This window comes from Trichosurus vulpecula, chromosome 5 (genome assembly GCF_011100635.1).
Source record: "Trichosurus vulpecula isolate mTriVul1 chromosome 5, mTriVul1.pri, whole genome shotgun sequence".
NCBI lineage: Eukaryota > Metazoa > Chordata > Mammalia > Diprotodontia > Phalangeridae > Trichosurus > Trichosurus vulpecula.
The window spans coordinates 267,112,861-267,139,297 of record NC_050577.1 but is presented as its reverse complement, the minus strand read 5'-3'; the positions used below and the strand labels follow the sequence as shown (position 1 = coordinate 267,139,297).

Here is a 26,437-nt window from a genome sequence, read left to right as displayed (position 1 = left end):
CTAGCTGCCTACAGTAGACATGTACCTTCTATGCTTTCGTCGGAGTACCTCTCTAAGCACACCTCTTACACATTTGATTACAAATAACTTTCTCTGGGAATTTGTCTATGAAAAAGTATGATAGTTTGAGGAGATGGTTTGACCTGGGTGGGAGGGATATTAAAGAATTGGGAAAATTTAGACATATTTGTAAATAATAAGGAAGAAATCAGTAGACAAAAAGGGAGAGACTAAAGATCAGAGAGACCAAGACAAGCAGAGAATGAATGAATGAATGAATGAATGAATGAATGAATGAATGTTGGGGAAGTATGCTGGGCAAAGATAGGAAGGGATAGAATCAAGGATATTTTTAGAAGGGTTGGCCTTAGTGAGAAAAAGAGTCACACCATGAAGACTGGCTAGACCCTAGCTGACAGAAATAACTCCATGTTTCACAACTGATTGACCTGCCTATGTACTGTAAAGTTCCTATGTACCCAATAACTGACTTGATCAGCTACATTTAGGCAAGGAATTCCAGGTTATGAACTATCAGTTTAGCAAACTTCACCTAATCCACTTATACAAGGTTACCAAACTATCCTAATCACAATGGCTTTGTGGTTGATAAATGGAAAAGGGGGTGGGGGAGAATTGTCCATACGAACCACTGGTTGACTGTCACTAAGGTCCCTCACTGACTTGGTCCCTGTGAAGCTGCCCAGAAACAACAATCAGATGTATAGAGACTCAGAGATCTGGGCTCTTGATCTGAGTATACATTCCGCTATATACCCTATCATGCTCCTATAGGTCTGGGCAGCTAAACATTTGCATGCTTGCAAGTTATTAACTGACTAACTTGCTATCTTTTGAGTACTTACATTTCTTCTGGGTACCTCTTCACCCACACTGTCCTCACACACATCTTCATAAGCAAGTGTTATAAAAGAGAAAAGATTAGGAAATGATGTCAAGGAGGTGTGAGATACGAACAAGAAGAGAAGAGGGATTTTGCAGAAAATGGTCTATATTTTCTCAGTCAAGTATAATGCAAGGTCATCAGATAAAAGTATAAAAGGTAATGTGCGGGGCATGAAAAAAAAGAGAAAAGATTTAGAACAGATTCTACGATGAATGGGATAGTCACTCAGTGAGGGAGAAGTTAAAAGGTTGCCTTGCTCCAGTGAAAGTCCGGTTTGAATTACAAGCATATTTAGTCAACCTAGTTGACTCAGTGGCATGATTCTGGCTCTCTTCAGTAGAATATAAGTAGGAGTGGAGGAAGAAAATGGTAGAATTGCTTGAAGTTTGGGGTGTAGCACTGCATAAGCATTGATAGAACAAGGGGCTTAGGGAATTAAGAGACACATGCATTATCAGTGAATAATGCATGAATGAATAGTCTCGAATCTATGAGGGACAGAAAAAGTGTGGATAGGAAGTGACTGAATGGACCAGATTGGACCAGAGAGTCTCCAATTTTCCATCAATGAGAAAAAATTAAGGGGACAATTCACTGTAAAGGAGATAGCTCCAAACCAAATAACATCGGTGCTGGATTTGGAGTGTGAGAACTTGAGTTCAAATCCCTCTTAAGTGTTACCTGCTTATCCTTGGCCAAGTCATTTAATGTCTGGAGCTCAGGTTCTTCAGATATAAAATGACAGAGCCAGAGTAGATGAGTTTCAATATTCCAATTCTAAAACAACAACCTCTAGCATCCCCCATCACCTGGAACAGTAGGAAAGGTCCCCAGAGATAGTCTTCATCACAGAACAATTTTACTCGTAATTTGGATATAAGGTAGTTTGTGCACTCCTGAGGATACCCAAAGTCAATGGAAGACTCCAGAAACTCAACTGATTGTCTCCTGGCACCAATTCCCCTATCTCTCTGGACTCTCTTTCTATTGAAGGTTTCCAAAGTTGCCAATTAAGGAAATTCATTAACATCTTCAGAATGAGCACCCCCAGGGCACATTTTTAGATGACTCATCTAGATGAACTCCCAGTGCTATTCCGAACAGAGCAGTAAAACTTGTGTGATTCTGATTAGTGTAGAACCTGCCAAGGAGACCCTATGAGGCCTGCAGAGGTCACCAGCATCATTTCTTTTGAAACACACTCCAACCTTAGTCCCATTTCTTCCCTTCTGACTAAATCTACCTGCTCACTTATGTAAGGCCTGCTCTCACACAGTCTTTTAATCAGTTTGAAATTGAATTAAGAAAGGAAACAGATGTGAAAAATGTTCACAAGACTGCCATGGATAAAGGTTAGCTGATCTCAGTTCCTTTACTGCAAAACTTGTATAACAATGTGTTTTTATAGGAATATAAGCAGTAGGATTTGGTCAGGAGTTCAGAGAAAGCATGTTCTGTGTAATATCACTTTATCACCAATATATGCACTCTCATCTCTGATTCATGTTCTCTCCCCAGAACACTTAGGATTGAAATCTCCATTAACCTATCCGGATTTTCAGGTATGTGAGTATGTCACCTGTATACCAAGATCCCTTGTCCTCTGAGTCTGTGGAACAGAAAATCCATTGGGATTTTGACAGAACTTCGAGCTAAGGTGGGAATCACATAGTCAAGTTTCAGCTCAATATAAAAAAAAGACTTGCTGATGACTAAAGTTATCTAATTACTAGTTACTGGGAAGATATTAGATATTACTATATATACTAGATATTACTAATATCTAGTTACTGGGAAGCCTCAGGAGGTTGGTGGGTTTTCACTTAAAGGAGATTTTCAAATGATTTTGTACAGGAGAGCCTTGGCCAAGTACTGGTTGGACTAGATCAGGAGTGGGGAACCTGGGGCCAAATGTGGCCTTCTAGATCCTTAAGTGCAGCCTTTTGACTGAATACAAATTTCACAGAACAAATTTTTTGTTTTTCCTTTTATTCTGTAAAATTTGGATTCAGTCAAAAGGCTGAAGGCCTTTGAAGGATATAGAAGGCCACATGTAGCCTCAAGGCCTCAAGTTCGCCATTGGACTAGATAGTCCTCAAGGTTCCTCCCAGTTGTAAAACTCTGTGATTCTCTGAAATACCCCAGAGGTCCTGAAATCATCTGACAAACTAAGGAGCAGTCACCAATGATCATTATTTACCAGTTATTCGACTCTAGGTATGCATAAGGAATGACCAGTAGTACTAATGCAGTTTCGAAAATCCTTCTAAACAGAAAGGGAAATAGTACCATGTAGGCCTCTATTGGAATGCTCTTGGGAAGAAAGCTAGAGAAAAGGGAAGGATTACTATATACTCTCCAATACCTTCCTCATATTCTGTCTTGGAGAAGGTCCACCTTGTTTCTATTTCATCAGAAGGAATGACATAGAGTATCAGAAATTATATGTGCACATTTCTATGTATATATGAAGTGTCTCAAAAGTCTTAGTGTATTTTTAAGCTTTAATATCATAAAGCTGTTCTAAAACTTTAAGAATACTCTATATACACATATACATGTATTTATATTCATACCCTTCCCCACCCCATAATGGGAAGGCAATGAAAAGGAGACACAGACAGAGAGATAGAGAGAAACATCTACAAAAATGGAGGGATCAAAGGAGATTAGTGATCCTCATAGCCATGACAAAGGAACGGAAATAAGAAATAGGTAAGAAAAAATCAGATGGAAGTGTCACATATAAAATGATAGAATCAAAGAATCTTACAAAGTTGCAAGGACGTTCAAAAGCTATTTGGTATACCCTCAATATAAACAAGAATGCCTTTTACAACATGTCTAACAAGCAGTCATCTAGGGAATATTCCATGAGAGAATCTTTCATGAGAGAGTATACACACGACATCCTGAGGTACTTCAGCCCCATTCTGGCAACCAATAGAAAGGCTGTTCTTATATTTAGCCTGGATCAGCCTTTACACAAATTTTATCCATTGCTCTTAGTTCTTTTCATTAGAGCACAAGGGGAATTATTAACCTGGGGTCCAGGAACTTGTTCTTTTTAAAGTTTTTTATATTGACATATTTGAAGGGCTTTTTTACATCACCACCTACCACTTCCCAAAGAGCCATCCCGTGGAACAAATAGTATTTTTAAAGACATAAATAGAAAAAGAAGAGGAAAAATTAACATGAACATCTATATATCAAAAAAGTCTGAAATTATTTGCAATGTGCAATACTTGTCTCACATCTGCAAGGGGGAGATTGAGCAGTATCTCCTCACTTAAATTTCTTTCAAGCCATGCCTGCTCTTTATAATTTTGCAACATTCATTTTTTATTTTTTGTGTATGTGTGGATATTTTTCCATTTACATCATTATAGTCGCCATGTATGTTGTGTTCTTGACTGTGCTTACTTAATTCTGCATCAGTTCATGTAGAACTATCCATGCTTTTCTATATTCATCATGCTTATAATTTCTTACAGCACAGAAATGTTCCATGACATTGATGTACCACAATTTGTTTAGTCATCTCCAACTGATGGGCATCTATTTTGTTTCCAATTTTTGTAATCCAAAAAAAATGTTGCTATAAAAATTTTGGTATATATGGGGACTTTCTTCTTGTCTTATTTTATGTTCTACTTGGAATATAAGCCTAGTAATATAATCTCTGGGTCAAAAGATATGGACATTTTAGCCAGTTTATTTAAACAATTCCAAATGGCTTTCCAAAATGGCCATCCTGATCCACAGCTCCAGCAATAATGCACCAGTTTATTCATCTTCTCACAACCTCACCAACATTGTCATTTCTCTTTTCTGCCATTTTGCAGACTGTGAGGTGAAACCCCAGGTTTCTTTGTGCATTTCTCTTATTATTGGTAATTTGGAGCATATTTCATATAGTTTTTAATAGCTTGCAATTCTTCTTTAAGAATTGTTTGTTCATAACCTTAACCATATATCTACTGGAAAATAGCTTTTATTTAATGGATTCTATATCTTGGGTACCAAACCCTTACAAAGAAATTTGATAAACAGATTTTTTTCCCATTTGACTTCTTACCTTCTTATCTTGGGTGCATTAATTTTGCCTGTGTAGAAGCTTTTTAGTTTCACATAATCAGAGTTGTCTGTTTTATACATACCTCTATGCCTTGTTTCACTGATAATAAATCTATTCATAGCTGTGGGTGGCATGTGATGTACTTGTCTTTTAATATTTCCATACTATGAGTTTTGATAAAAAGGACACATTATTCATTCAGAATATATTGTGGAATACGGTATGAGGTGGTGGTCTAAGCTTAGTTTCTTCCAGATTGCTTTCCAGTTTTTCCAGAAGTTTTAGTCAAATAGAGAGGAGCTCTTTTCTAAGTAATTTATGTTTTTCAGTTGAAAACTGGATTGTTGAGTTTCATTGTTTCTAATTTTCCCTTGTCTAGTCTGTTATATTGATCTACCTCTCTATTTTTTTAACCAGTAAATATCAGCTAGTTTTGAGGACTGCTGCTTTATAATATACTTTGAGATCTGCAACTATTACTCCCCTTTCATCCCTACTTCTCTTCTCATTTCCCTGATATCCTAGTTCTTTAGTTTTTTTAATTAATTTTGTTATTATACTATCAAGTTCTATAAAGTATCCCCTTGGTAATTTGACTGGTACAGCATTAAAAGTATAAGTTCTCTTTGGCAGTATCATCATTTTTATTATGTTGGCAAAGTCCACCCATTAGCATTGACTATTCCTTCATTTAAGTTGTTCTTTATTCAAGGTTCACTTGGCAATTGAATCTATACAAGTGTTTTGTGTGCTTTGGCAGATTGTTCCCCAGATGCTTTATGTATTTTGTATTTATTTGGAATGGGATTTCCTTTCTATTTTTGCCTCAAAGATTTTGTTATTACTATACAGAAACGTAGTTGATTTTGGAAGATTTGTTGCTCATTATTGTCTTGGTTAGTATTTTTGTCAATTCAGTAGGGTTTTCCAAATAAACCATCATATCACAAATAGGATTAGATTTATCTCCCCCTTGAATTTCTTTATGTCTTTCATCTCTTTCTTTTTTCATATTGATATTGCCGGTGTTTCAAGGTTTATATCAAATAATAGTGGGGGAAGTGGGCATCCTTGAAGGGCAGTTAGGTGGATCAGGGGATAGAATGCCAGACCTGAAGACTCAGCTTCCCAAATTCGAATCTGTTCTCAGACACCTACTAGCTGTGTCACCCTGGGAAAGTCACTTAAATCTGTTTGCTTTAATTTCCTCATCTGTAAGATGTAAGATCCTCAGATGGAGAAGGAAATAGCAAACCACTCCAGGATCTTTGCCAAGAAAACCCCCAATCAGGTCACGAAGAGTAGGATGCAACTGAAACAGCTCAATAACAACAATGGGCATCCTTGCTTTGCTTTTTTGGTGTGTTGTTTCATCTTAATTTTCTCTCACATATTTGTTGTTTCTGTAATTTGTTCTTGGAAGCATTCACTATTTAGGATTTCATTATTGAATCTATTTGAATCTGTTTCTTTTGCTTGTGATCCCTGAACTAACAATTATTTTTATTGTAGTATGTTCTGTAAAGTATGTATTTACTGTTTTTGCCTTTTTTAATTTATCTGAAACATCTCTATAACCTAAAACATGGTCAAGTTCTGTAAAAAGTTCCATGTGAAAATGAGTATGTTCTTTAGTGGTCTTTTTTTTCATAGATTCTGTAAGTCTTTTGCAGTAGTTTCTCCAGCAATTTGTATGGTTCTATATTTTGCTTTTTATTTTACATATTCAAAACTTATAGGGAGGCATCGAAATTTTCTATCACTATGGTGTTGCAGTGTATGTCTTCTTATAGTTCAGTTTATGTTTCATTTATGAATTTAGATACTAAGGTATTTAGAACATATGTTTAATTTTTATATCTGTTTGCTGTCTATGGTTCCTTTCAGCATAATGCAGTTTTCTTGTTTATCTGTTTTTATGTTTCAAATCTATTTTTTTTTTGCTTTGTCCAATAACATTATTACAGCTTCTCCTTTTTGGATTCACTTGATGTGGTCATTTTTTTCTGTCCCTTCATTTTTATTCTATGTATGTCTGTGTTTTAATGTGTTTCTTGTAAGCTAAGGATTATAGAGTCTCATTTTCTTATGCAATCTTTCACTTTTTATTTTCTTGGATTTTTAATCCATTCACATTTAAGCATTATGAGCATTATTTAGCATTTGACTTCTAATATTGGGAGGAAGATTACCATTTAGATCTTTTTCCCCATCTTCCTCTGTAAACATGGAACTTAAGTTATTTGATCTTAATCTATTTTAAGGTAATCCTACTCTCACTAGCTAGCTTACCCTTACCCTCAATTCTCCCTTCAATTTGCTACCTTTTCATAGTTTTAGAGTTTTGCTTATTAGATTATTTTTCTTACTACTATAAATATTTTTGTATATGTAGGTGCTTTGCCTTTGTATTGGCAATCAAAATGGGTTTGAGTGACATGTTTGTGACATCAGAGGCTTTTAGACCACGTGGGTTTAAGTTGCATTTTTGTGACGATTTTAGATCACCTGGGTGAGTTGGATGTGTGACTCACCTTTGACCCTGAACAAGATATATAAAACCAGGCATTGGCTTTTTTTTTTTTGGAGCTCTGAGCTGCAGCAGTAGTGACATGTGACTCTTACCCAGCCATTGTCGAGCTCCCCAGCTGAACTCAGATATTGGTAACTACAAATTGTATTTGGTCTGTTTGTAATTTGATTGTATTTGCTCTGGCAAATACAAAAAAGGGTGCTGGCTTTTTACCCTGAACTAAATGAATGATATTTGTTTGCGGGATTAAAGTAAGATTGTTAACCCCTTAACATTGCTTTCCTTAGTAAAGCAGATGAAAAGGACCTGGGCTTTTGCAGCACTCTGTGTGCTGGTTGTTCTTGGTTTTACACCCCTACAGCAGCTGCTAGCTGAATTGTTGAAACAGCCTCTTTTTAAAAATTCCTTTGGGATACAAACCTAGTAATGGCATTGCAGGGTCAAAGGATATGCACATTTTTATAGCCCTTTGAGAATAGTTCCGAATTGTTCTCCAAAATGGTTAAATCAGTTCACAACTCCACCAACAATACTTTAGCGTCCCAATTTTTCCACATACCCTGCAACATGTGTCATTTTTCTTTTCTGTCATATTGGACAATCTGACGTGGTACCTCAGAGTTGTTTTAATTTGAATTTCTCTAATCAATAGTGAGTTGAAGTATTTTTTCATATGATGATTGATTTTTTCATCTGAAAACTCCCTGTTCATATCTTTTGATCATTTATCGAACAAGTAAGGACTTGTATTCTTATAAATTTGACTCAGTTCTCTATATATTTGAGAAATGAGGCCTTTATCAGAGAAACTTATTATGAAAAATTTCTTCACAGTTACGATCACTTGCATATTTCCCTCCATCCTATTTCCCCCTGCTTATCCTTCTTTCTCTTTCCTTTCACCCTATCTCTCTTTGAAAGTGTTATGCTCTTGACCATTGCCTCCTCCAATCTGCCTTCCCTTCAATAAGTGTCCCATATTCTCTTATCTCCTTTACCTCCAACTTCCCTATAGAGTAAGATAGATTTCTTTACTCTTTACTCAATTGAATATATGTGTTATTCCTTCTTTATGCCAATTCTAATGAGAATGAGGTTGAAGGGTTGTCTGTTACCCTCACCCATCTTCCCCTCCACTGTATAAGCTCTTCTGCTTATACCTCTTTTATATGAGATAATTTACCTCCTTCTACCTCTCCTTTCTCCCTTCTCTCAGAGCATCTCTCTTCCTCACTCTTTAATTTAATTTTTTTAGATATCATACCGTCATAGTCAACTCACACCCATGCCCTCTGTCTATGTATATTCCTTCTAACTGTCCTAATAATGAGAAAGTTCTTATGGGTTACAAGTATCATCTTCCTATTTGGAAATTTGGAGAGCCGAAAGTTTTCTGACCTGCTGCTCTGCCATCTTCCCAGAATCCTCCCCTTGATAATTTCTTGAAAGATGATGTTTAGGTTCTTTTTTTATCATGGCTTTCAAAAAGTCCTATAGTTCTCATAGATTTATTTTCTAGGTCACTTGTTTTTTTCAATAAAATATTTCACATTTTCTGTTTTTTTCATTCTTTTGAGTTTCTTTTATTGTTTCTTTTTAATTTTTTATTCATTTTAAACTTAAATACAAAATGAGAAAAGAAAAAAAAAGAACATTTGTATGTTCATAAGAGAAGATTCAATATAAAACAAAATCTCCTCCCTGGTTCCACACCCTGTCATCTTTCTCACAGTCTGATTCCCATTCTTTTGTGGCAGGATAAGTGGTCCCTCTAAGCACCAAATTCCTGCAAATTGCACACATTATAAGATCTTCATCTTCCTTTGTAAAATAGCTCTCTTCCACTATGGAAGCATATATCAATCACTCAACTGAAACAAGATTTCTCCCTCTCTTTCCTATTTTTTCAATCCTTCTGATTACCTCCTTACTCATTCTTCTCTATTGACTCTTCTTCCTGAGAGACTACAGGAGTTATTGTCCCTTCATTGTTAGCTTTGATTTCATTAAGGTACATCATATATTCTTCCTTATCTTCTTCCTCACCTCTTCTCTTTTAATCACCTTTCTATTATATAATTTAGGCCCACAAAAATAATAATTCACCTTTGGTGGGCATCAAAAATCATTAAGATATTTGCTCGTGAATTCCAGTCATTTCTTACAAAGAAGGAGCACAGCATACAGACGAGACACGGTCATCATTTCCTCATTCACTTACCCAGTTTTAAAGTCTATGGTGTGTTGAACTGGTCCAATTATAACAAATCCTAGTATTTGTGTAATTAATTATAATTTTGTTTGTTTTTTTTAAAAGCATCTCATTAGACGTAACAACTAGAGTAAGAATATATTAAAACGAACTCTGTACCGTTGGCCAACTGGTTTTAAATCGCGTGCGATGCGGAAACTTTCAATTCAAAGTAGAAAGTACTTAATGCCGTACCATAAGTAATTAATCGCCCAAAGTGTCTGAAGATTACAATGATCACTACTGCAAAATTCGCTAAAGAAGAAAATAAATGATATAACAAAACTGAAAGCATATTATATATATGGAGAGAGAGAGAGAAAGAGAGAGAGAGAGAGAGAGAGAGAGAGAGAGAGAGAGAGAGAGAGAGAGAGAGAGACAGGAGTTGTTCTACACTGTGTTCTGTCTGAGGATGCTTAGTTCTTCAGCAATATTCCCATTGTCATCCAACAACTTTAGCACAGGATCCTAGCCAAGAACATGCTTACTTTGTAGTTCCCTGAATAGTTTGGGTTTGTCACTCTTGACAAAAGCCTGGACTTGGGGGAACCGCCCCACTTTTCATCCACATACTTCAAGAATAACACCTTCATATGGCTTCCGGGTCTCAAACTGCTTCTTCCTGACAGCATCCTCTGCAATTAGGATCCAGATGAGTTAAGCTAAACTGTCCAAGATCACAAGAGCTACAGAGCAAATTGCTGGAGAAACCCAACTCTCTGCATGCTTCCGATGATAATTCAGAGCCCTGTGCACGTCCTGGCTTGCCTCACTGACGCCCACAGCAGCCACAGCCTGAATGCCAGAGCAAACCACCGCTGGGCGCCCGAGGTCGCCGCCGTTCCCTAATGCCTTTCAATGACATTCCAGAATGTGCGTGAGACACAGTTTTTGTTTACCTGTACTTTTTTTTTTAACCTTTAAGTTGAGGTTTTGGTGGTTGCTGTGGGGAAAAGAAAAAATTAAGTCCTGAGCCCCTCCAGCTGAGAGGCTTCGCGTTGACGTCAGAGATTGGGAAACCGCCGCAGGAGGGGCCTTGGCTTGGCGCCGCCCTCTGGTCAGTATGGGGCATCTTCACGTACGCGAGTGACACGCGGTGCGAGCAATGCTTCAAATACTTTACAAGAAGCTGAACTTCATTATGTTCCCTGGGCCACCTGTAATAGAGAAGAAAGTTATGGAGGACGCGCTGTGCGACTTCATTTTGTTCAGGGAAAAAAAGATAGAATGATTGATACTTGCCTGGGTGACAGTGGTGAGCCTTTAATGTGTTACCTTCCGGATGCCTGCAAATTTTATTTAATGGGAATTACCCGTTTGGAACATGATTGTGGCCGGAAAAATTACCCCGATGTTCACGTCCAGGTGCAATTCTTCAAAACTTGGGTGATAAACTAAGTGCTTCAGGCAGCAGCTGAAGACAAAAATAAGATGAATATTGGACAGGGGCAGATCCTTCTTGTGGTAGTCTTCTTGAGTTTACTAGTGGCCACACAAATTGGCACTAAGACTGTAACTTCTTTTTGTAACTTGCCCTTTTTCATATATTCACATTGCCCAAAATGCTAATTAATCTTTTATGAATAAACTGGCCCCTTTGATGTTGTCACATCAACATTTCTTGTTGACATAAAAGGGTTATGGTGCTTTGGAGATGTGGTTTTTTTAAATTACATTTGGAACCATAGACTTCTCCCCAGACAGTCCTAATTATATTACTACATTATGTTATAATATACTTTATATTTGGAGTACTTTTCTCAGGGCTTATAAACAAATATAAACAAATAAGCGTACTTTATTATGCACATATTTTTATGAATAAGGAACTCAAAGACTTAAAAAAGAAGAAAGTTAAGTACTGAACTGAAGGATATTTTGTATTTTTCTTTATTTGGTGAGCTGCTACAATCAGAGAAGTCATCATCTGGTCTTCTAGTAATGAGCCTCTCCATGCTCAGCTAAGATGGTCCTGAGAAAGCAGTCAGTTACCTAGACCCAGTGATGTGCTGGAGCCAGCTCTTACTGACTCAGGAGATAATTGTTCACTTTTTAATGTGAGCATTTACACCTCAGAAATCGGCAAATGTTACAAATGAGAGCTTGAGTCACTGTTTTGTTGACTATCTAGAATTAAGAGAGTAAAGGAGCAAATGCTAATAATGCAGATCAGGTTTGAAGATACGTCATGCATACATTTTTTTTTTTGGTAAGAGAGCTAGTTGATAAACATTTACCAGCACACTTCTCACTTGAAACCTTTCATCATCATAGAGCCTATAAGAATTTAAACTCCACTAGCAGAGAATTTCAGGAGCACTACCATACCACACCGAAGCACAGGAACAGAAAATTTACAAGGGTGATAATCAGGAGGGAATCCCCTCTTCATTCTAGCCCATAAGGCCCCTGTCTCACACAGCCTCATGGATCTGATAAAAACTAAATATTCCTTCCAAATTAAGGATAATAATATAGCTAGCATTTATGTAGTGCCTAATGTTACTAGGCACTGTGCTAAGCCTTTCACAACTGTTATCTCATTGATCCTCACAATAACCCCGGGAGACAGGTACTATTACTCTCGTCCCCATTTTGTGGAAGAAGAAACTGAAGCAAACTGTTAAGTTAAATGCAGTCCTCAAGGGCACACGGTCAGTAAGTCTCTGAAGCTAAATTGTATCTATTAGAGCTCATCAAGTATGTCATTGCTGTGTAAGTGAACTGGCGAGTGAGAGGAAAGGGACAATATCTGAGAGGCAGTTGGGGCTGGAGAATGACTGGGTAGAAAGGAAATCTTGACCAAAAATTTTATATTTTTCTCTTAGCAGTCTTCAAGGGGATATTTCCCTTGCAGAAAGGGGAAATACATTGCTCCAAACTGAGAACACCATGGTTAAATTGTTACAGTACTGGATGTGAACTCAGAGCATCTGAGCTCAAACCCTGACTTTTTCATTGGTCCCCGTATACGCATGAGTGAGACACTTAGCCTCTTGGCCTTACTTTTATTCACCTATAAAGTTAAGGGGTTTGCTGGAAAAGCCATTTTGTCCCATTTTGATTCTAAATCCTAAGGTACAATATTAGTGTATTCCATCATTCCCCTAGTTCCCAAGGAAAATAGGAAATATTTTCTGTAGATAGTCTTTATCCAAGTATAAGTTGGCTCCTGATTTAGATGGCAGATTTTCAGGGCAGTGTTCAGGATACCAGCAGCCCAGTAGGCAGCAGGCTCCTGAACTTCTCTTACCAAATTCTAGAGCTGCAACTGATGTTCCTCTGACACCTTCCTTCCTTCTTGTCTCTTAGGACCACTTTCTCTTAACTATCTATGGCTTTGCTTCCAAAGTCATCAAAGAATGAAGGTCATTAATATCTTCAAAACAAGCTCCCCAAGGCATCTTTTCTTTTTCACTCAATTGATTTCCCAGGGCCTATCCTAAATAGAGCTGTTAAAACCTGAGTCATACTGGTTAGTGTAGAACTTGCCAAGAGTAGACAAACAGCTTGCAGAGGTCACCGGCATCGTTCTGTCTAGAACACAGAGTCCAGTTATATTCTCACTTTCAAAGTCCCCTTTCTTTCCAAGTGTACCTATTTATTCACTCAAGTAGGACTGCCTCTCAGTTTGATTTTGTATCAATGCCAGGAAGAGAGATGATGGAAATGTCCACAAGGCAAGCATAAGACTAGGTGAGGCTATATCTATAACCCTTTTACTAAATCTCTGTAAGTCTGTGTTCTTCAGGTGAAGGCAACCAGACTTTTTATGAGGTTCAAAATAATGTGGCTTCTTCCTGAGTCTTTAGAACAGAAAAATATGTATGGATGCAAATTCTAGGAAGAAAAGGCTGTATTGGGAATTGGTCTTTTTGGTCATGTTGATACTGGAGTATGCAGCAAACTGGAGACATTGATTACTCCCTTAGAGCTTAAGTGTCTAACCAATTTCTGTAGCATTCATTTAAAGGAAAGCAACAGAAACAACCCAGATGACCTTGTTTTCTAACAAGAGTTGTAAAGCAATAAGAGAGGCTGTCTGATACTTCCTTTATCTTGGAGATACTTCGAGAACAGGACAAGACAAAAAAGCCAAAGGGACCGTAGTTCCTGGGGCCCCTTTCCAGAAACCCCATTATTCTTCTAGGAAATGGTATTACGTCCATAGGTTGGTGTATTATGAGAGCAGAATTTACAATTTCAAAAAGAATCATATATATGTCTGAAAGGTTCGGAACCGCTAGATATAAGGAATTCTCTAGATAGGAGGCAGAAGAATCAAAGCATATATTTAAACTCCACAGTAACAAACCCACAAATGAGCATCCCCATTTTGATATATTGATTAAAAGCTTCCAGGTCCAACAAGTCTGCCTCACAAGAGTAACCAGGAGGCCACAGAGAAGCATGATGGTATAAAGCAAAATCATATACATGCTTCCCCTCTATGGTAAAAAGATTACCTACTGGCCTCAAGTCCTTGTTCAGCACTCCTCAATCCACACCTAGGTCAGCTCTGCTACCAGCAGCTCCTGCTTCAGCTTCGGCTGTAGCTGTAGCTGTCTCTGGCTCCAACGGAAGCTGTTTTTAACCATCCGGCTAGCAGCTTCTGCAGGGGTGTAAGGTACGCCGGGGAAAGCACAGGTTCTTTTGATCTGCTTAAGCAAGGGAAGCAAGGTGGAGGGGCCGACAAGCTTACTCCAATCCAACATACAAACAGCATTCAATTAGTTCAGGGGAAAAAGCCAAACTATTCAAGGGCACTTGTTGACTAAGTGCTAAGGAGCCCATTTTTGGTTATCAACACAGTTGGGTGTCTCTTCCCAAACTCTGGAAGGAATATTTATATCTGAAGAATAAAAATTCAAATGATCCAGGAAACCAGGAGAACAGCTACAGATGGGATAGGGTTGCAGGAGATGGAGGAACAGGGAAAGTAGGGGGATCCAGAGGTTTTACACTCTTCTCTAGGTATCGCTGAAGAGACTGAAATTAAGAATAAAAATCATTCCCATGAGTCTCCTTTTGGTCCCTCTGAAAGGTCTCTTCCCATTAAGTAGCATAACCATATTAAAGGGCTGACTCAGTTAGGTTTTTTTTAATTTGAGGAAAGAGTTGTCTGAGTTACTGAGAGGCTCACACAGCCATTATGTGTAAGGGGGTAGATTGGTACCCAGATCTTCATGACTCAGAAGCCAAATCTCTAACCATTAATCCATGTAGCCTCTCTGAGGGCATAAATTGTAGAGAAGATATTGATTTACATTGGCAGAGAAAATTCCTCAATGATACTTCCCTACACCAGTGAAAGCAAAGATCTAGTAAAAAAATTATGAGGAAAAATGTCCTAACCATTGGTCATGCAAAAATAAATAAACAAATAGGAATGGGCTATTTTAGGAGGTATTAGGTTCCACCTCATTAGAAGCTTTCAAATGGATAACAAGTGACCGTTATCTCAGAGAGTTTTCTTATTGGATCATCAGTTAAGCCCAAGTTGGAATGAATAGATATCTTCTGAGACTCCTCTAAACTCTGAAGTTCTCTGCAAACTCTGAATGCAACAGGTAAACCAAGAAACAGCTTTTTTTGTTTGTCACCTGCTGCCTTTAGGGTTCTTCTTGCAAACTTTAACTTTTTACTTATTTTAACCTTAAAAAAGAAATTGTGTACATTTATGGCATTAAAGTATATAAGATATGTTGATTTTATACAATACTATACATATATTTTATGCATTTCTGAGTTTCTAATTTCTGTGTTATCTGCTGGCCTTCATGTCTCATCTCTGGATTCCACAGAACTCCCCCAAAATTGCCATTTAATTTCTTATGCTGACCCATGATGTATTGAAACCATGATGGGGAGTGTTGTGAGGTGGAAGGGATAATTGTAAATAGATTTCTGGCCAAAATAGCTGCCTGAGTGGGAAGCAGGTAGCCCAAGATTCCCACATACCTACAGCAGCAAATTTCTGAAACTTATATTAGACTAAATAATGATGAGAAAATACAATGAGAAACATGGCCTCTTCCTTCCAAAATTGCACAAGAGGTCAAAACAATAGGAACAAGGATACTTCCAGCAAACCCAGTACCAAATCCTCCCAGTACAACCAGAACTTGTCTGGGAAACTTGTAGCTTATATGGCTCTTTTTTTCAAACAGAAAACAGAGGGCCCTCCTTAGCTGCAGAGTACTCAGAAATCCCCAGGGTAATCAGAAAGCCACAGGAAGAGGACGAGCACTGGGCTATACCTCTCGGATAAGGATAGTCGAGGCCAAGAGCTTGTAGGTGCCAAACACTCTACTGAGAGGCCCCTGAAGATTCAGCACTTTGAACCTCAAAGACATAGCAGAACATAATCCAGGAGGTGAAAGTCAGCTCAGGAACCTAGGACACCCAGCGTGCCCTGCCCAAGCAGATACAACCATTCCACCCAAACATATAGCAGAGAATAGAATTTGGTCATGGCACAAAGCCTCAAATCAAGAACTAAAATCAAAAAATGAGTAATTTTTTAAAAAATGTACCACCAGTATCAAAAATTCTTGCAACTCTAACTCCATAACAACTGAAAGCAGAGACTCAAAGGAAAAAAGCATTTCTCACAAGAGCTAGAAGAAATGAAGCAAGATATTAAAAAGGAAAGAAATAAGAGCTCTAAAAGTCTTTTTGTTAAAAATGCTTTTTAGAAAATATAGGAAAGGAATACTTATTTTAGACAAGGCAATGATAAACCTTACCTAAAGACATGAACTCCATGAAAATAAGAAAAAAGAAATCAATGATTCCAACAAACAGTCAGAAATATTAGAATAAAATCAAATATTTTGAAAATGTAGCAGAAAAAGTAAAACATATAATCTCAAAAAACACTGATCAAGGAAACAAGTCGAGGAAAGATCATTTTAAAATCTCTAAACTCCCTGAAAACCATAATCCATAAAAAAATAAAGTCTGGACACAATATTTCAAAAAACCGTAATAGAAAATGACTAGTTCTATCAGAAAAAAAAAATTGTCAAAACAAAATCAGAAAGACTCCACCAATCACCTCCCGAAATAAATTTGTCCAAAGGGAGAAGTCCAAGAATGTTATAGCAAAAATTCAGAGCTTCCATGTCAAAGAAAAGATACTATAAGCATCAAGAAAGGAGAACTTAAAATACCAAGAGACTATAATCAAGATTAAAAAAAACAAGTGGAAATAACTATTATAAAAATGAGAGGAAACTTTGGAATTTTCTACTGCAAAACCGAAACATACAGGCTTACAAACAATTATAACTTAACCTGCAAAGTTGGGCTGTTATTGGGTTGTCATTTTGTTTTTATTTTTCCCAATTTGGAAAAATTGACCTTTGATGGAATAGGACTTTCAAATATTTCTGATGAAAAGATCAAAGTTGAATAGGAAACATTAAACCCAAAAAGAAAACAAGGAAACCTAGAAATGCAAATTCATTTGAACAATGGGAAGGAGCTATATGATAATGCAGTAAAGAAATAAGTATCTTTTCAGAAGTTGAATGTATTCAAAGGATATTGAGGGAGATAAATAAGAAAAACAGAGGTCATGAGGTAGATTGGTTCTATTCTGAGAGTGTTGTGAGGAGAAAGAGAAAGAAGGATAAAGGGAAAATAGTAGCATAGAAAGGAGGAACTATTTCTCATTAATGGGATGCCTAAGAAAAACATGCCAACACGGAGGAAAGAGTGGAGAAGTAGGCATTAGATTAACCTCGCTCTTATCTGAAATGGACAAAGGAGAGCTGAACATACGCACACACACATAAGAATTTCGTATAGAATTACAACTTCCTCAACAAAAATTAAATGGGGTTGGAGAGGGAGAATTTAAGAGAAAGAATGTTAGTGAGCCAGGAATAATTGCAACCAAAATAAAGTACCTGATCCTAAAGGGAGAGCTAATGAAAGAAAAGGGGAGGAGAAAATAAATAGCATCCAGAACAAGCTTCTTAGACAACTAGGAAATGACTGAATAAACTGTGGTATATGAACATAAAAGAATATTGTTGCTACTTGAGGAGTAAAATGTGAAAGCCCTGATATAGACTTTCAGGACCACTTATCCTGTACAGGCCCTGAAGGTAATGGAGCTTGTAAGAAGCCAACACCAATGTGATAGAAAGAATATTTATGAACTTATTCCATTCCACTCCCAACCTGACTCCCACCTCTCCCATTCTTACCCCTGATTGCTCTTCTTTTCACTTTCAGATCCAGCCAAGGTCCACAATGAAAAACCTCACCACATTCACTGACTTCCTTCTGCTGGGTCTGACAGATGCTCCTGAATTCCAGGTTGTGCTTTTCCTCTTTCTCTTTCTCACTTACATGTTTAGCATCATTGGCAACTTGACCATCATCGTCCTCACCCTGCTGGACTCCCACCTCCAAACTCCCATGTATTTCTTCCTTCGGAATTTCTCCATCGTAGAAGTTCTCTTCACATCTGTTTTTACTCCCAGGCTCCTACATAGTATCTCAACAGGAAACAAAATCATTAGCTTTGTTGGCTGCTTCACTCAGTACTTTTTTGCCATATTTCTGGGGGCCACCGAGTTTTACCTTCTGGCTGCCATGTCCTATGATCGCTATATTGCCATCTGCAAACCCCTACATTATACAACCATCATGAGCAGCAGAGTATGTGTCCTGCTCATTCTCTGCTCTTGGTTGGCGGGGTTCTTAATGTCTCTAACATGAATTATCATGGCAAAACACCAAGACTTCTGTTCAAACAATGTCATAAACCATTATTACTGTGATACTACTCCCATTATTAAGCTCTCTTGCTCAGACACAGCACTTGTAGAGCTGGTTGACTCTGTCTTGGCAGTGCTAACACTTGTAATAACCCTTTCACTTGTGATGCACTCTTATATTAACATCATCAGAACAATTCTCAGATTTCCTTCTGTTCAACAAAGGAAGAAAGCTTTTTCCACCTGTTCCTCCCACATGATTGTCATCTCCCTCTCTTATGGAAGCTGCATCTTCATGTACATCAAGCCTTCAGCAAAGGATGATATATCCTTCAACAAGGGAGTGGCTGTGCTCAATATTTCAGTAAGCCCTCTGATGAATCCCTTCATTTACACCCTGAGAAACAAGCAGGTGATACAAGCCTTCAAGGACTTGGTCCAAAAGATTAGGGGTCATTGATGAGATGAAGAAAACTGGGTCATTGATGAGATGGAAAAACTGGGAAGAGGAAGAGTGCAATCTAAATTTTAAATAGCTGTCAATGCCTTAGACTGATTGAAGGGGTATTAATGGAGAAGCTATATGGTGTCCAGAGGAGGGTAACCAGTATGGGGAGGGGACTAGAAGTTTGGTCATTTGAGGATATCTTAAAATGATTGGGAAAGCATAATCCATAGAAAAGAAGACAGTGAAAAACTTTCGAATATGTGAAAGGTGGTCTTGTGGAAGAGGAATTAGCCTTACTCTGCTTAACCATAGTTATTAGACCAAGACAGAAACAGATTGAAGAAGATTTTAGTTCAATAACAGGGAAAACTTCTTAAGCACTAAGTCTGTCCAAAACCATAATAAGATTTTTCAGGAGGGAAGACCTGCCCATTATTTAGGGATATTATAGTAAGAATTTTTGCTTCAGGTAGAGATTAGAGTAGTTGACCCTGACTTCCCATCCAACTCTGAGAGTCCATGATTTTACTGCTTTTTCATTTTTCACTCTCTTCCATTTCTTTCAGTCCCATTATGCTCATACTCAATTGGCTCCTTTCCATCTTCCTCCAGATATTCTCAGTTCTCCTTTATCCTAGTGAAGAAAAAGAGCCTTCCCTTAATTCCATTACCACTTCTCTTCATTTCTCCTCCTCTTCACTAAATTTCTAGAGGAAATGTTGATAATTTTTGTGGATCTATTTTATATCCTAAAATTTGCTGAAAATATTCATTGTCATACCCAAAAAATATCATAGAAGAAGGAAAAGTTCTTACATATACAATAGTATTTATAGCAGCTCTTTTTGTGGTGACAAAAAACCAGAAACCAAGAAGTCAAACACTTGAGGAACTGTCAAATATATTGTGGCATATGACTAGAGGGAGTACTATTGTGCTGTAATAAATGAAGAAATAATTTCCAAAAGAAATGAAAAGATTTATATGAACTGATGCAGGATGAAATTAGCAGAACCAGAAGAAGAATCAGTGCTACAATATCAATATTATATAAAGGAACAATTTTGAGGACTTTTATAAACTTGTGGACAGTGAGAACAGGTCCAAGAGAACAATGTATACAAAAATAACACTGTAAAATGAATAATATATACAAAAATAACACTATAAAAATGGTAAGAACTATTATCAATACAATAACCATTGATGGTTCCATAGTCTGTTGGAATATGCTGTCCATTACAGAGAAATGATGGATTTAGAGCCCAGACTGGGATATAGATATACATGTACATATATATATGCACGTGTGTGTATCTTGTATTTTAATGGAAATTGTTTTGCTTGACTATACATATTTGTGACAAGAATTTTGTATTTCAATTTTAATGGGATGAGGGGTAGGAGGGAGAGAGAGTAGATTCTGTTAATTTTTTTAATACCAAGAGGTTAGGGAGGGGGTTGCATATGTGAAATATTACAAGAACTTTCAGAAGAGGTCACTTCTTAACTGTTTTATTTTGTTACAAGAGACATCCTGCAAAATGGGAATGATCTGTAAATTTCTGTAATATAAAAACAAGATACATCATAAAATTTTCAAATAATTAAAAATAAATTCCTACAAAAATAGTCAACATTTACTTCCTCTATTTCCTAATTTTGTATTAACTGCTCCATATCCTACAGTCCATCTCTACTGCAACTCCTTCCCCCTCTCTCTCTCTCTCTCTCTCTTTCTCTCTCTTTTTCTCTCTCTCTTTCTCATTCTCACTACATTTATGGAATTCACAAATAAAAATTGCCAAGATCTATTAGAGTCAGAAGGCAAAGTGAAAACTGAAACAATTAGCCGATCACCTTTTGAAAGTAACCTTAAAAGGAAAAAGTTCGAGAATTTTCATAGTCAATTCCAGAGCTTCCACATCAAAGAAAAAAATACTACAAGCAACCAGGATTTCAACTATCCTGGAAACATAGTCAGGATTACATAAGACCTTACAACTTCTGCTGTAAATGATAGCGTGTCTTTAGGATATAGTATTCCAAAAGGCAAAAGATATAGGCTTACAACCAAAATTCGCTCACCCTGAAAAATTGAGTATAATTTTATATGAGAAAAAAGTAGATGTTTGATGGATTAGAGGATTTTTAGATATTTTTGATGAAAAGACAAGAGATGAATAGAAACTTTGAAATACAAAAGCAAAAATCAAAAGAAATGTAGAAAGATAAATGCATTTGAGCAATTGGAAGGGGCTGACAGATGACATAGGGTCAGCATTTTAATGGAGGTGAAATAAGTGATCCAACAGAAACTTCATATTCTGAAAATTGGGTCATTCAGAGATAATTTAAGAATCATAGGACTCTCTTAAAACTGTTCAAGAAGCAAGTTCAGAAAGAAGCACAAACAACATAGACAGTAATGAAAGTAATGTGATAGCTCAGGTTGGAATTTAAGTGTTTCTACTCAGCTCTGGTCTCTGATTTAATCCTTAATCCTCTGGACCAACTGAATCTCAAGGACAGTTTTAATATATTTTACATAAAAACTAATCTAGTCTAAGAGGCATCCTGGAATAGAGGACAAAGCACAGGGCTTGGAGTAACCAAGACCTGTTTTCACATTCCATCTCAGTGGTCTCTTAAGGTCCCATATACCTACAAATCTATGGTGCAATGTTCCTATTGGGGAGTAGATGTTGTTCCTATGACAGAGCATTATTTTGTAGCAAAGTGATAAAGGTCTTCCAGAGTACTACTTAAATTGTCATAGGGACATTACTGACATCTCTGATGTCAGGGATGCCAGAAGCCTGGTAGAGGCACTACTCAATAAGAGCTTACTGCATATAAAACAAAAATAGAGAGAATGAAAAAAAAAAGACAGCAAGCAATGTAACATCACCTTGATGGATAGATTGAATATGGAGGACAATTAAAAACCAGAAATTCCAGGCTTTTGTTATCTACTCTTTTTTACTAGATTTTTTATTTTTAGTTTATAATGCTCAGTTCTACATGTTCTTGAGTTTCAAATTTTCTTCCCTTCCCTCCCCTCTCCTCTACCCTCCAACATGGCATGGAATCTGATATATCTTCTACATGCAATTTCACATTAAACTTATTTACACATAGTCTAGTTGTAAAGAAGAATTATGACCAATGGAATGAATCATGAGAGAGAAAAAACAAAACCAAAAAAGAGGAGAAAAAAAGAGAGCAAATAGTTTTCCTCAATTTGCATTCAGACTCTGTAGTTCTTTCTCTAGATGTAAATAGTTCTTTCCATCATGAGTCCTTTGGAGCTATCTTTGAATCTTGTATTGCTGAGAAGAGCCAAGTCTATCAAAGTTAGTTATCACAAAATCAATATGTCTGTGGTTGTGTACAATGTTCTCCTGGTTCTGCTCCTGTCACTCAGCATCATATCATGTAGGTCTTTCCAGGTTATTATGAAGTCCATATCTTCCCCATTTCTTACAGCACAATAGTATTCCATTACATATTCCATTACATTCATATACCACAACTTGTTCAACTATTCCCCAATACAGGGGCATCCCCTTGATATCCAATTCTTTGCTATCACAAAAAGAGCCGCTATAAATATTTTTGTACATACAGGTCCCTTTCCCACTTGGGTAATCTCCTTGTGATATAGCCCTAGGAGTGGTATTGCTGGGTCAAAGGCTATATACATTTTTATAGCCCTTTGGGCATAGTTCCAAATTGCTCTCCAGAATGGCTAGATCTGTTCACAACTCCACCAACAATGTATTAATGTTCCAATTTTCCCACATCCTTTCCAGCAATTTATCGTTTTCCTGTTTTGTCATGTTAGCCAATCTGACAAGAGAGATGTGGTACCTAAGAGTTGTTTTGATTTGCGTTTCTCTAATCAATAGAGCATTTTTATATGACTATAGATATTTTTAATTTCTTCCTCTGAAAACTGCCTCTTCATATCCTTTGACCATTTCTCAATTGGGGAATGACTTTTATTCCTATAAATTTGGCTCAGTTCCCTGTATATTTTAGATATGAGGCCTTTATCAGACACCTTGGTTGTAAAGATTGTCTCCCAATTGTCTGCTTCCTTCCTAATCTTTGTTGCATTGGCTTTGTTTATACAAAAACTTTTCACTTTAGGATAATCAAAACATATTTTAGTGCTCCATTGTCTTGATTACCTGCTCCTTACTTTCTGAAATCTCATCATGTGGGTTAGGGGAGATTTAATTGATCAGGGGTGTCCTAATCAACAGCCTTCCCACTGAATACCTACAATATACATTACATATGTTATATACAGTGTGGATATATACACATGTATATACAAACACAGATGTCATATTAAGATTAAAAAAGCACCTTTCTTATCACAAAGTCAAGGAGTGCAAGTAGTATCATTGACACTAAAAAGTGTCCATGAGTTGTTAACAAAAATGAGTGTCAAATTCTGTTTAAAATTTATCAGCTTGTATTAATATAATTGTGTCATTTTGTTATTTTTGTTATTAGCATTGTCTGTTGTATATACTTTTACTTATATTGAACCCTACATTCCCAATATAAATGTAACCTGGACATAGCATATAAGCTTTTTAATCTGTTGCTGTAACCTCATTGCTAATATTTTACTAAATAGTTTAAGGATGATATTCATTAAGGATAATGGGCCATTGTTTTATTTTTCTTTTATATCTTTCAGGTTTAGATATCAGTATTTAAACCACAGAAATAGTCTGGTAGGATGCATTCTTCTCTTCTTTCTACAAAATGTTTGTGTAATATTAGAATGAATTGTTCTTTGAATGTCTGACAAATCCACTTGTAAATCTGTGTCGTCCTGTGATTTTTCGCTCTGGGAGTTCATTTATGCCTAGTTTGCTTTCTTTTTTCTGAAACTGGATAATTTAAATTCGGTATTTCTTTTTTTTGGAGGGTAGAAGACAGGGCAATTGGGGGTAAGTGACTTGCCCAAGGTCACACAGCTAGTAAGTGGGTCAAGTGTCTGAAGCTGGATTTGAACGCATGTCCTCCTGACTCCAGGACCAGTGTTCTACTCACTGTGCCACCTAGCTGCCCCAGATTCTCTATTTCTTGTCCAATTAATCTGAATCCTTAGTGTTTTGTACAAATCCATTCATTTCAATGAAGTTAACAGTTTTGTTGGCACACAATAGATCAAAAAAGTTTTTTTGATAATTTTACAATTCATTTCTCATAATTAATAATAATAATAACAAATAACATTTTTAAAGGTTATACCTCACTTTACAAATATTACCTTCTTTTATCAGCACAACAGCCTTGGGAAGTATATATAGACAAACCTTCTTTCATAGTGCTTTGCTTTATTGTGCTCTGTACATATTGCAATTTTTAACAAATTGAAGGTTTGTAGCAACCCTGCATCATGAGTCTATTGTTACCATTTTTTCAACACTGTGGGCTCACATCACACCTCTCTGTCACATTTTGGTAATTCTCATAATATTTCAAAATTTTCAGTTTTACTTCTTATGCTGATCTCTAATCAGTGATCTTTGATTTACTATTATAATTGTTTGGAGCCCCACAAACCATGCCCACAGAAGACACTGAACTTAATCAATAAGTGGTTTGTGTTCTGACTACTGCATCATTGTCTGTCTCTCTTTCTCTCCTCCTGCTGCCCTATTCTCTGAGGCACAATATTGAAATTAGACCAATTAATATCCCTACAATGACCTTTAAGTGTTCAAGTGAAAGGAAAAGGCAATCTATGTGGCAAATATCATTGTTGGCTTGTTTTAAGAAACTGCCACAGTCACCTCAGTGTTCAGCAACCACCATCCTGGTCAGTCAGCAGCCACCAACACCTAGGCATGACATCTACTAGCAAAAAGATTACAACTCCCTGACGGCTCAGGTGAGAATGAGCATTTTAAGCAATATTTTTAATTAAATTATGTACAATTTTTTAGACATAATACTATTGCACACTTAATAGACTACAGTATAGTACAGATATAACCCTTATGTGCCCTGGAAAACCAAACAATAAGTGTGATTCTATTCATTGCAATATTTGCTTTATTGCAATGATCTAGAAGCAAACCTCAAATACCTCTGAGGTAGGACTATACTATTATTATTCCTGCTTTTAAAATAAGGAAATTAAGGCAGACAGAGGTTAACAGACTAGCCTGAGGTCACACATCAAATAATTGGCTGGATTGGAACTCAGGTCTTCTTGACTCCAACTCCAACATTCTACTCACTGCACCACCTAGCTACCTAACACCTACCTGCCTAGAAGTATTCAGATGCTATGCCATTCAGCATTCAGAGCAGCTGGATAGATAGGAAGGGAGGAAACAAACCTTTATTGAGCACCAGTTACAAGTCAAGAACTGTGCTAAGCACTTTAGAGATATTATCTCATTTGACTCTCATAACAACCCTGGAAGGTAGGTGAAATTAGTATTTCTATTTTGTAATTGAGGAATACATGAGGAAGCAGGGTCACACAGCTAGTGAGTGTCTAAGGTCAGATTTGGACTCTAGTCTTCCTCACCCCAGCCCTGGCGCTCTGTCCACAGGCACCACCTAGCTACCTCTCAGTGGTTCTTCATATATTAAGTAATAATATTGATTCATTATTCACGGTGAATTGAAATAAAATGAAGTTTCCCTGTATATCTCTTTTAATCCAGTCTATTTTTACTATTTCTTTGTCTGAAATCATGATTACTACCCTTGCTTTTCTAAATTCACCTGAAAAAAATAAAATAAAATGAAATACACTTGAAGCAGAATTAAATTTCCACCCAGCCGTGTAGTATAATTCTGTATGAGTCTATATGTTTCTTGTAAACAACTTGTTCAGTTCCACTTTCTAAACTATATTCCTACCTTCTTCCATTTTCTGGGTGATCTCATCCCATTCACATTTCTGGTTATAATCATCAATTGTGTATTTCCCGCCATCCTGTCCTCTTAGTCCTTTTTTGTTTTCTTTGCCCCCCATCCTCTCTTTACAAAGAAGGTGGTAAAAATATGAGTTTCCTTAACACTTAGTGATCTATAACTGGAGTGATCTCTTTCCCCCGCTGCTCCTCTTCTTTTCCTCTTTTCTAGTCCCCATCTCAAATTCTCATTCTTTCTTTCCTCTTAATCTCCCCTTCATGATCCACCACAGCCACACTAGATTTTGTTTTGCTTGTACCCTACCTACCATGCCTCTAAACCACCCCCTTCTCCTACTATCCTGATATTTCCCTGCTGAGGTTAATGTATTTGTGCATCAAAACATTGTGTACGTGTGAAGCTGTGTTAAAACCTCTTTTGTCCAATTCAGATGAAAGTGAGGTTCATGTCGCACATTCTACATCCCTTCCTCCATATTTATAGACTCTTCATCAACATCCCTGATTATTTGAGATAGTAAGTTCCCCCCCCTCATCTCCTCATTTTTTCCCTAATATATAT

At 37.0% G+C, this 26,437-nt stretch overlaps 1 pseudogene; it reads left to right on the top strand.

Moving 5' to 3' along the window:
- Positions 1-18,037: 18,037 nt before the first annotated feature.
- Positions 18,038-18,967, top strand: LOC118852130 (annotated as a pseudogene).
- The last annotated feature ends 7,470 nt before the right edge of the window (positions 18,968-26,437 follow it).